The sequence below is a fragment of the Oncorhynchus masou genome, chromosome 27 (assembly GCF_036934945.1).
Source record: "Oncorhynchus masou masou isolate Uvic2021 chromosome 27, UVic_Omas_1.1, whole genome shotgun sequence".
Taxonomy (NCBI): Eukaryota; Metazoa; Chordata; class Actinopteri; order Salmoniformes; family Salmonidae; genus Oncorhynchus; species Oncorhynchus masou.
The window spans coordinates 18720743-18733352 of NC_088238.1; the positions used below are offsets into that span (position 1 = coordinate 18720743).

At 45.0% G+C, this 12610-nt stretch overlaps 1 protein-coding gene across 1 annotated transcript in view; it reads left to right on the plus strand.

Annotated features, from left to right (window-relative positions):
* Positions 1 to 3196: 3196 nt before the first annotated feature.
* Positions 3197 to 12610, plus strand: part of LOC135515703 (proline-rich transmembrane protein 4-like) — a 49324-nt gene continuing 39910 nt past the window's right edge. Inside the window, exon 1 of the mRNA XM_064939388.1 lies at positions 3197 to 3351. The gene's annotated coding sequence lies outside the window, so the exon portion shown is untranslated. The remainder of the gene's footprint in view (positions 3352 to 12610) is intronic.

Genomic DNA, 12610 nt, shown 5'->3' on the forward strand with positions numbered 1-12610 from the left:
TGGATATTTCAAACTTTTTTAACAAATCAAAAACTGAAAAATTGGGCGTGCAAAATTATTCAGCCCCTTTACTTTCAGTGCAGCAAACTCTCTCCAGAAGTTCAGTGAGGATCTCTGAATGATCCAATGTTGACCTAAATGACTAATGATGATAAATACAATCCACCTGTGTGTAATCAAGTCTCCGTATAAATGCACCTGCACTGTGATAGTCTCAGAGGTCCGTTAAAAGCGCAGAGAGCATCATGAAGAACAAGGAACACACCAGGCAGGTCCGAGATACTGTTGTGAAGAAGTTTAAAGCCGGATTTGGATACAAAAAGATTTCCCAAGCTTTAAACATCCCAAGGAGCACTGTGCAAGCGATAATATTGAAATGGAAGGAGTATCAGACCACTGCAAATCTACCAAGACCTGGCCGTCCCTCTAAACTTTCAGCTCATACAAGGAGAAGACTGATCAGAGATGCAGCCAAGGGGCCCATGATCACTCTGGATGAACTGCAGAGATCTACAGCTGAGGTGGGAGACTCTGTCCATAGGACAACAATCAGTCGTATATTGCACAAATCTGGCCTTTATGAAGAGTGGCAAGAAGAAAGCCATTTCTTAAAGATATCCATAAAAAGTGTTGTTTAAAGTTTGCCACAAGCCACCTGGGAGACACACCAAACATGTGGAAGAAGGTGCTCTGGTCAGATGAAACCAAAATTGAACTTTTTGGCAACGATGCAAAACGTTATGTTTGGCGTAAAAGCAACACAGCTCATCACCCTGAACACACCATACCCACTGTCAAACATGGTGGTGGCAGCATCATGGTTTGGGCCTGCTTTTCTTCAGCAGGGACGGGGAAGATGGTTAAAATTGATGGGAAGATGGATGGAGCCAAATACAGGACCATTCTGGAAGAAAACCTGATGGAGTCTGCAAAAGACCTGAGACTGGAACGGAGATTTATCTTCCAACAAGACAATGATCCAAAACATAAAGCAAAATCTACAATGGAATGGTTAAAAAATAAACATATCCAGGTGTTAGAATGGCCAAGTCAAAGTCCAGACCTGAATCCAATCGAGAATCTGTGGAAAGAACTGAAAACTGCTGTTCACAAATGCTCTCCTTCCAACCTCACTGAGCTCGAGCTGTTTTGCAAGGAGGAATGGGAAAAAATTTCAGTCTCTCGATGTGCAAAACTGATAGAGACATACCCCAAGCGACTTACAGCTGTAATCGCAGCAAAAGGTGGCGCTACAAAATATTAACTTAAGGGGGCTGAATAATTTTGCACGCCCAATTTTTCAGTTTTTGATTTGTTAAAAAAGTTTGAAATATCCAATAAATGTCGTTCCACTTCATGATTGTGTCCCACTTGTTGTTGATTCTTCACAAAAAATACAGTTTTATATCTTTATGTTTGAAGCCTGAAATGTGGCAAAAGGTCGCAAAGTTCAAGGGGGCCGAATACTTTCGCAAGGCACTGTATACCTGCTGGAGCACGTGCTAAGGGTGGGTGTTGTTATCGTGACCAGAGAGCAGAGATAAGGCAGAGCTTTACTTAGCATAACCTTATAGATGACCTGGAGCTAGTAGGTCTGGCCACGAATATGTAGCGAGGGCCAGCCGACTAGAGCATACAGGTCACAGTTATACCTAGACACAAGAGCTCATACCTCAATAGACAGCTACATCAAAGATGTCCGCACCCTCACAGACATCCAGTGGTGCGTCGGCTGGCGGCCATGTTGGATGTACCATTTGGAATGCTCAATTCATTTGATGTTCATCAGTAGTGCGTTCAACAAGGCACAGGTCTGTGGAATGTTAGCTAACGTTAACATTCTGGATTGTTCAATCAAACTGTTCAACGGTAGCGACTAGAACTAGCTAATAAAAGCTGAAACAGTTGATGTTGAACAATTACCTGTAATGTTTTGTATGGCACAGCAGATTAGCCTGAACCAGTGAACACAATTAATGTGTCGTACTATTCAACTTCAAGGGGTATTATTCAACAATACAAATCAGCATAGCCATTTTTTAGGAGACCTCTGAGCTGATACCATAACTGGAATGGACAAAGGTCAAGTGGTAAGAATAGAAAGGTGGCTCAAGGTCAAATCCGTTATTGAGACCATAATATGTCCAAAGGGCCCGAACCAGGAAGGAATTCAGCATGGAGGAGACCTGGCTGTTCAGGAAATTATGTTTCCTTGGGCTGGGAACCTCTGATTGTTTCTATATTTAGTCAATTCCTGAGGATCTACAGACGGGACAGGAACAATCATCTGGGGAATGTTGGACTTCACAATGACATTTCTGATTGGACATCTTAGATCTCAGATTGGCATCAAAGATAAGGACCAGAGTTTGAGAAATGGACCTTTCTGAATCATGTCAAAGGTGAACTTCACAGACCTGGAGGCATGACATAATGTGAGGGTTTAGCGTGGTGTGTGTGTGTGTTTGCAACTGGATAGCAGACCAAAAGTCCCTGCAAGGATAGTAAAACAAGTAAAGATTCTCCCTCGTGGGGACATTTCCCATGTCTCCATGAGGACAAAGGCTATTTTAAGCTTAGGGGTTCAGTTTCAGTTTAAGTTAAGTTTACAATTAAGGTTAGGAGTTAGGTTTAGGGTTTGGGTTACAGGTCAAGGTTAGGGTTAAGGTTATGGTAAGGGTTAGGGAAAATAGGATTTTGAATGTAAATTCATTTTAGGTCCCCACGAGGATAGAAGAACATAATGTGTGTGTGTGTGTGTGTGTGCATGCATGCTTGATTATGTTCAATAGAGTACACTGTCAAAGTGTGTGTGCATGTACATTAGCTTGCTAATACATTTGTGTCTGTTGTGTACTTGTAAGTGTGTGGGATTGAGTGTACTAGACATTCTTGCCCGTCTAACTATCTAGTGGCCAGTGTCCACACTGTAGAGAGACTCTCCTAATGAACAATTTGCTCAGTGAGGTGTGGCCACAGGCATTGTCACAGAGCTTCACACTGGACTACTTATGCAGGGGGTTAGGGGCAGAAAGAGAGATGGGAGGGAGAGAAAGAGGGAGGGAGAAGAGAGGGAGGGAGGGAGAAGAGAGGGAGGGAGGGAGAAGAGAGGCTGACAGAGAGGAGAGTGAGCAAGAAGAGAGAGAATTAGAGAGAGGGAGCCAACAAGAGTACGAGAGGGAGAGTGAGAATATAAGAGAGAGAGAGAGAATAGGAGGGAGGGAGAGAGTGAGAGTGAGTGCCTGGAACACAATTTCACACACATTCACACACACAGGGAGACGGTTCTCTGCTGCAGCTCCCTGCTGGATTTAGTGGATTCACAATCTCTTCCCTTTCACTTGTGGTTGGGTGAGTGGCTCTTTTTTATTCTGAACACTTTCGATGGTGTGTGTGTGTGTGTAGTTTATGATCCTCATGTATAGACAAAAAAGGTAAAGAGCTGTTAGAGAATGACACACACCGTCACCGAGACGACACACTCTTCCTCTACAGCCTTTATAGGTAGACTCTCACTCTTACAGAAAAACACAATTTCTACAAGCTCACATTGCGGGTGTGGATTCAGCTGCTCAATATCTCCAGATGACAAGACACACACTCTTCTATTACAGTCTTTATAGGTATACACACACACACACACCTGTGTAGACAAGCAATCCCAGGCATACATTAACACACACACACACACGGAGGCAGCAGCTGAGGCTGTTTGACTAGCATCAGGAGGAGGGAAGGAATCATTCTGGGCTAATTCTGCAGCACATCCATGGTCAGCAGTGTGTGTGTGTGTGTGTGTGTGTGCCTGTGTTAATGTATGCCTGGGATTGCTTGTCTACATAGGTGTGTGTGTGTGTACATTCTGAGGGATTTATGAAAGTGTGTATGTATACTGTAGAAATTCATGACGTTCATGTCATCATGTGAGCCAGTGGATACTATAGGCGTGTGTATTGGAGTCTATACAAACATCCTCCACCTCTATTGTGTGTGTGTGTGCGTGCATGCGTGTAGGGTGTTTGAACTGAAGCAGATGTGACAGGGGTTGCCGTGGCAAGCATTTGTGTGTTTGCGTGTGTGTTTTTGTGCGACTGTAGCTGTGTGCATATGTCCCCTGTGTGGGTTAGTGTGAAGCACATATGTACCATTAGGATCAGCGGTAGCAGCACTCTGGTAAAAGCAGCCTAGCAGACCACTAAGACCCTCACATCACAGGATTAGCAAGACGTCTTTTGCTACGGTCGTCACCATGGCAAAGCTAGTCAGTGGAACGCTGGTGTCTGAGTGGGTGACGCTTGTCATAGGCAGGTTCGTCACATTCATTGACTCAAAGGCTAAAACTAACGTTGGTGTGATGTTCTAATAACTAGGTATTCACAGGCAGGTAGGCTATAGTTCACTCTGTCAGTAGTAAGGGCAGTGGGGAAATGGGATACCAGAGATAGGCTGGATGAACATAGGATCTATGATCAAGCAGGTTGAATGGTTGAATACGTCATGGGGGAACGGTATTCAGATTAGGTGAATACCTGAGATGTAATATAACTCTTTGGGGAGTATAAAACGGGTTCTGTTCTTACTTAGATACTAATGTTAATCGAGCAAATTTCAGTCATAATCCGAGATGAACCTAATTACATTTGATAGACCACAGATGGCAAGATGTTTAGTTCATTTTAGTGCGACACCTGATCAGATTGAAGTACCACTGGATGTACTAGGAAATGGTTGGGTGTTGGCTCCTCTAGCTGCCATGACTCTGACTCCTCTGGACCTGGTCAGTCGTGATTCAGACCTGTTGGATCCTAGCCTGGTGGTTGGCTGCTGTTCTGACCAGTAGGTAAACCAGGACACAGGAGTGGTCACAGTCAATAACCACTGGGGACTATTGACCGTGACTGCCCGGCAATGTCAAATCCATTCTCTGACATACTGCATCTGCAGGCTGGGGTCAACTCCATCTCAACACAATTCAACTGACCCTGTAGAAATAGGAGAGTTTACCATTATTTTCAATTAAGATTTTATCCATCTCATGGATTGGATTTGAAGTTGGAATGAAATGACCTCAATTTGGACTATGAAGCATTCAAGCTTCAATGACATACAACATGAGGTGTTTCCCTAAAAGGATAGCCAAACATTGGCTAGCTTGGTTTCAGAAAGACAAGCAGTGATGTGGAAAATTAGATGGTTGTAGATCCTCACTCTAAGTCAACAACATCCGACCTGCCAAACTTTAGTATGGAACCCCATGTTTTACGTCAACAACATCCGACCTACCAGACTTTAGTATGGACCCCCTTGTTTTACTTCAACAACATCCGGGCTGCCAGACTTTAGTATGGACCCCCTTGTTTTAATTCAACAACATCCGGGCTGCCAGACTTTAGTATGGACCCCCATGTTTTACGTCAACAACATCCGACCTGCCAGACTTTAGTATGGACCCCCTTGTTTTAATTCAACAACATCCGGGCTGCCAGACTTTAGTATGGACCCCCTTGTTTTACGTCAACAACATCCGACCTGCCAGACTTTAGTATGGACCCCCATGTTTTAATTCAACAACATCCGGGCTGCCAGACTTTAGTATGGACCCCCATGTTTTACGTCAACAACATCCGGGCTGCCAGACTTTAGTATGGAACCCCATGTTTTAATTCAACAACATCCGACCTGCCAGACTCAACAACATTGCCAGACTTTAGTATGGACCCCCATGTTTTACGTCAACAACATCCGGGCTGCCAGACTTTAGTATGGAACCCCATGTTTTAATTCAACAACATCTGGGCTGCCAGACTTTAGTATGGACCCCTTGTTTTACGTCAACAACATCCGGGCTGCCAGACTTTAGATGGACCCCCATGTTTTACGTCAACAACATCCGGGCTGCCAGACTTTAGTATGGACCCCCATGTTTTACGTCAACAACATCCGGGCTGCCAACATCCAGGCTGCCAGACTTTAGTATGGACCCCCCCAACATCCGGGCTGCCAGACTTTTACATCAACAACATCCGGCTGCCAGACTTTAGATGGACCCCCATGTTTTACGTCAACAACATCCGGGCTGCCAGACTTTAGTATGGACCCCCTTGTTTTACGTCAACAACATCCGGGCTGCCAGACTTTAGTATGGACCCCTTGTTTTACATCAACAACATCCAGGCTGCCAGACTTTAGTATGGGCCCCCTTGTTTTACGTCAACAACATCTGGGCTGCCAGACTTCAGTATGGACCCCATGTTTTACATCAACAACATTCGGGCTGCCAGACTTTAGTATGGACCCCCTTGTTTTACGTCAACAACATCCGGGCTGCCAGACTTTAGTATGGACCCCCTTGTTTTACGTCTAGATCATTATCTGAGTAACATTGTAAAACATGGTCCTGAAGAAGCCATTTCATACTTGGATACACTCATTGATTTAACTGATCAGGTCAAACGTGAAATGTTTTGTTTAGAAATAGTCTCAAGTGTCCTAGTATGCACATATTAGACAGATACTGTACTGTGAAATACTGAGGAAAAATCTTAATATTCAGTCAAATGTAGGATTAAATGATGGATAATAATGTCTGATTATTTCTCAACAATCGGCAGGAATGAAACCAGTAGTATTACCCAGAGTGAAGCTTCCCCAGACACAAGCCTAGTCTGGGATCAAAAAGGATTCGCAACGGAGATTCTCCATGGAAAGCACTTTTTAGTCCAAGACCAGTCTTAATCTGGCCCATAAAGTATACTTTCAGATTATAATGTTTCTACCTTCAAATGAAGTGTCGCCCACCTACATGACTGAATAAATCTGTACTCGCTAAAGATGACGTGGCCAGTTTGATTCAGTCTGTTTTATTGACATTCCTGTCCAGACCCAAGGCCAGTGAAGTGAGCTAGATAGGATGAATATAGCCCTCCTCACTCTCCAACTCACGCTGAATTATTTCTGAAGGCACTGTACAAACACACACACACATTAGTAAATCTGAGACGTGCACGAAAGTCAGTCCATTGCCAAGGAGTGTGAAACATCAATCCCTGTGCCTTCATGAGACCCTGGTCAACCTGTTAAACATAAGTGGTATCGCCCAGAGTCAAGTCATCTCCATTTGCGAATCCTCTCAAATCCAGCAGAAATCCATTTAAATCTCTCAGGGAGGACAAGAGTCCACACCTCTAATTCACTGCACACCCTTCAGCCTTCTTCCCTCCCTCTCTCTCTCTCTCTCTCTCTCTCTCTCTCTCTCTCTCTCTCCAGCTCTCTCTCTCTCTCTCTCTCTCTCTCTCTTTCTCTCTCTCTCTCTCTCTCTCTCTCTCTCTCTCTCTCTCTCCCTCTCCCTCTCCCTCTCTCTCTCTCTCTCTCTCCAGCTCTCTCTCCCTTTATCCTCTGCGCTCTCTTGCTAGCTCTACCTTTCCACAGCCTTTGCTCTCCCTCTCTCTCTCCCTCTCTCATAAACCTAACCAACATTCTTAATTTAAAATCACTTCATTAGTGTAAAATGTTAAAAGGCTGTTGAAGGACCGGTCTCCAATCAGATATCCATCTCTATCCTCTCAGTACCACAGCGGTCACACAGCAGACCTTTAAAGCCGTTGTCCTGGAGATGAATGTAAATGACAGACAGGATAATGACAGAATAATGCTGATAATCCTCATGGGGAAATAGTGTGTTTGAGGATGTGATGTGATTGGCATGGTGATGGTTGGTGGTTAAGAGAGTGGGTGAGGGTACACGCACACGTATGGAAGTGCACACCACACACTCACACACTCACACACACACACACAAAAGGAGAGATTTAGCAATAAACCGAGTGAAGCATCAGGGAGAATAGAAAGGAGTTAGTGGACTGCCATGAAGTCAGAATGCAACATGTCTGTCTGTCTCTCTCTATATATATCTCCTCTCCTTCCACTATCTATATTTCACCCTCTCTCTCTCTCTCCATCTATATCCCCGTCGTGACGTGACTTCCAACCCTCTCTCTCCATCTATATCCTCGTCGTGATGTGACTTCCAATCCTCTCTCTCCATCTATATCCCTGTCGTGAAGTGACTTCCAACCCTCTCTCTCCATCTATATCCCTGTCGTGAAGTGACTTCCAACCCTCTCTCTCCATCTATATCCCCGTCGTGACGTGACTTCCAACCCTCTCTCTCCATCTATATCCCTGTCGTGATGTGACTTCCAACCCTCTCTCTCCATCTATATCCCTGTCGTGATGTGACATCCAACCCTCTCTCTCCATCTATATCCCCGCCGTGACTTCCAACCCTCTCTCTCCATCTATATCCCCGTCGTGACGTGACTTCCAACCCTCTCTCTCCATCTATATCCCCGTCGTGACGTGACTTCCAACCCTCTCTCTCCATCTATATCCCCGTCGTGACGTGACTTCCAACCCTCTCTCTCCATCTATATCCCTGTCGTGATGTGACTTCCAACCCTCTCTCTCCATCTATATCCCTGTCGTGATGTGACATCCAACCCTCTCTCTCCATCTATATCCCCGCCGTGACTTCCAACCCTCTCTCTCCATCTATATCCCCGCCGTGACTTCCAACCCTCTCTCTCCATCTATATCCCCGTCGTGACGTGACTTCCAACCCTCTCTCTCCTTCTCTCTCTCTCCATCTATATCCCCGTCGTGACGTGACTTCCAACCCTCTCTCTCCATTTATATCCCTGTCGTGACATGACTTCCAACCCTCTCTCCATCTATATCCCCGTCGTGATGTGACTTCCAACCCTCTCTCTCCTTCTCTCTCTCTCCATCTATATCCTCGTCGTGACGTGACTTCCAACCCTCTCTCTCCATCTATATCCCCGTCGTGACATGACTTCCAACCCTCTCTCTCCATCTATATCCCTGTCGTGACGTGACTTCCAACCCTCTCTCCATCTATATCCCTGTCGTGATGTGACTTCCAACCCTCTCTCTCCTTCTCTCTCTCTCCATCTATATCCCCGTCGTGACGTGACTTCCAACCCTCTCTCTCATCTATATCCCCGTCGTGACGTGACTTCCAACCCTCTCTCTCCATCTATATCCCTGTCGTGACGTGACTTCCAACCCTCTCTCCATCTATATCCCTGTCGTGACGTGACTTCCAACCCTCTCTCTCCTTCTCTCTCTCTCCATCTATATCCTTGTCGTGATGTGACTTCCAACCCTCTCTCTCCATCTATATCCCCGTTGTGACATGACTTCCAACCCTCTCTCTCCATCTATATCCCCCCGTCGTGACGTGACTTCCAACCCTCTCTCTCCATCTATATCCCCGTCGTGATGTGACTTCCAACCCTCTCTCTCCATCTATATCCCCGTTGTGACATAATTTCCAACCCTCTCTCTCCTTCTCTCTCTCTGCTCCATTGAGCACAGTGCAGTGGGACAGGACCTGTCTTTGTCAGGTGCAGTGGAACAAAACACCAGTGAAGAAAGAGAAGGCTTGTAAATGTTCCCACAGACACGTTTATCTTATTTTATTACTCTCTCTCTCATTCTCTCTTTCCACTTGCTCTGCTGCATTTCAGGAAAGACAGAGGGCTACCTAACAGTTGTACATATTTCATTTTTACAACTGACCACAAGCTCACTAAAACTGAGTTGATTGCTCACAGAGGACTAAACGGAAGCAAACAAAAATTCAAATCTTGATTTCCTGTGTTTTAAGTGTTATGCAGTTGACAGTTGTGAGACATACACAATTTTCACATGGCAGGATGGTAGACATGTAGACAACATCATAGAATAATCTAATGATTATGTGTGAGAATAACTGAGAACTCCAACCCCCTTTTATCTGAAAATGGGCTGTCTATCTTCCTATATAAGCTTATTAGGGATTCACCATGTGGGTGAAGGGGGGAGGGGTATATTTAACTCTGCTCTCTATGAAAGGCATAGACACTAATTAGTCAGGTAATCTTCTGACTGAAACAGGAAGCTGGCATGCCTGTGTAATTGATAGTGAGGGGAGTGGAATTTGAGAATGTTAGCCAAATTAAATGATGCATAATCCCCCTTGTGTAAATAATTGATCAATATGTGTCAAATTGAACAAAAACCCAATCAGGGCAGAGGCATAGTTTTTTCTCTCAAGCTTAATAGCTAATTGGAATGGTTTAGCGTGAAACTAAAAAGGCAACGTGTTTCTTCTGAAGAACAGAATGTCACAACAAATATCTCAATGTTCTACAAAGACGGCATTAAGTACCGTTTATTTGCCTTTCTGTAACACACCAAGAATTAACAAACTCTGGCGAAAGGTTTTAACGTCTTGGGGGCTTTGGTGTGTGTGTGTGTGTGTGTGTGTGTGTGTGTGTGTGTGTGTGTGTGTGTGTGTGTGTGTGTGTGTGTGTGTGTGTGTGTGTGTGTGTGTGTGTGTGTGTGTGTGTGTGTGTTACACACACTCATGACTATGTATGTAGGTGGACGTGGGTGGGTCTCTAAGTTCAACCATTCCTCAATGGAAATGTATTTCAAGCATGTACACTCAGAGTGCTGATAGAAGGCAGTGATGTGTGGGCAGTTGTATGTTTCTGAGTGTGCCCCTCAGCTCCACTACTCATTTTTCAGAATCCAGCCAACTACCCCCAGGAAGGCTCAGAGAGGTAGTGAGGCCCTCTAAGGTCAACACTACATGGGGCACAGAGACAGGGTCAAGTCCCTGAATGTCCTGCAGAGAGATCAGGCCTAGGAAAGTGCTATTAAAAGGTGATTGGTCTGTTTGTGTTATGTAGCATAGGACAGAGTAGCATAGGACAGAGTAGCAGAGAGAGAGAGAGCTGTATAGCATGGGACAGAGGAGCAGAGAGATGTAGCATAGGACAGAGTAGCAGAGAGATGTAGCATAGGACAGAGTAACAGAGAGATAGAGAAATGTAGCATAGGACAGAGTAACAGAGATAGAGAGATGTAGCATAGGAGAGAGTAGTAGAGATAGAGAGATGTAGCATAGGACAGAGTAGCAGAGATAGAGAGAGATGTAGCATAGGACAGAGTAGCAGAGAGAGAGAGAGATGTAGCATAGGACAGAGTAGCAGAGAGAGAGAGAGATGTAGCATAGGACAGAGTAGCAAAGATAGAGAGATGTAGCATAGGACAGAGTAGCAGAGAGAGAGAGAGATGTAGCATAGGACAGAGTTGCAGAGAGAGAGAGAGAGATGTAGCATAGGACAGAGTAGCAGAGAGAGAGAGAGATGGAGCATAGGACAGAGTAGCAGAGAGATGTAGCGTAGGACAGAGTAGCAGAGATAGAGAGATGTAGCATAGGACAGAGTAGCAGAGAGAGAGATGGAGCATAGGCCAGAGTAGCAGAGAGATAGAGAGATGGAGCATAGCACAGAATAGCAGAGAGAGAGAGATATAGCATAGGACAGAGTAGCAGAGAGAGATGTAGTATAGGACAGAGTAACAGAGAGAGATGTAGCATAGGACAGAGTAACAGAGAGAGATGTAGTATAGGACAGAGTAACAGAGAGAGAGAGAGAGCATAGGACAAAGTAACAGAGAGATGTAGCATAGGACAGAGTAACAGACAGAGAGAGATGTAGCATAGGACAGAGTAGCAGAGAGAGAGAGATGTAGCATAGGACAGAGTACAGAGAGAGAGAGGACATAGCAGAGACAGAGAGATTAGCATAGGACAGAGTAACAGACAGAGAGAGATGTAGCATATGACAGAGTAGCAGCAGAGAGAGAGAGAGATGTAGCATAGGACAGAGTAGCAGAGAGAGAGAGAGAGATGTAGCATAGGACAGAGTAGCAGAGAGATGTAGCATAGGACAGAGTAACAGAGAGATGTAGCATAGGACAGAGTAGCAGAGAGAGAGAGAGAGAGATGTAGCATAGGACAGAGTAACAGAGAGATGTAGTATGGGACAGAGTAGCAGAGAGATGTAGCATAGGACAGAGTAGCAGAGAGAGAGAGAGAGAGATGTAGCATATGACAGAGTAGCAGAGAGAGAGAGAGAGATGTAGCATAGGACAGAGTAGCAGAGAGAGAGACATGTAGCATGGGACAGAGGAGCAGAGAGATGTAGCATAGGACAGAGTAGCAGAGAGATGTAGCATAGGACCGAGTAGCAGAGAGATGTAGCATAGGACAAAGTAACAGAGAGAGCGAGATGTAGCATAGGACAGAGTAGCAGAGAGATAGAGAGATGTAGCATAGGACAGAGTAACAGAGAGATAGAGATGTAGCATAGGACAGAGTAGCAGAGAGATGAGAGAGATGTAGCATAGGACAGAGTAACAGGGAGAGAGAGAGAGATGTAGCATAGGACAGAGTAGCAGAGAGAGAGAGATGTAGCATAGGACAGAGTAAAAGAGAGATGTAGTATGGGACAGAGTAGCAGAGAGATGTAGCATAGGACAGAGTAGCAGAGAGAGAGAGAGAGATGTAGCATATGACAGAGTAGCAGAGAGAGAGAGAGAGAGATGTAGCATAGGACAGAGTAGCAGAGAGTGAGAGATGTAGCATGGGACAGAGGAGCAGAGAGATGTAGCATAGGACAGAGTAGCAGAGAGATGTAGCATAGGACCGAGTAGCAGAGAGATGTAGCATAGGACAAAGTAACAGAGAGAGCGAGAT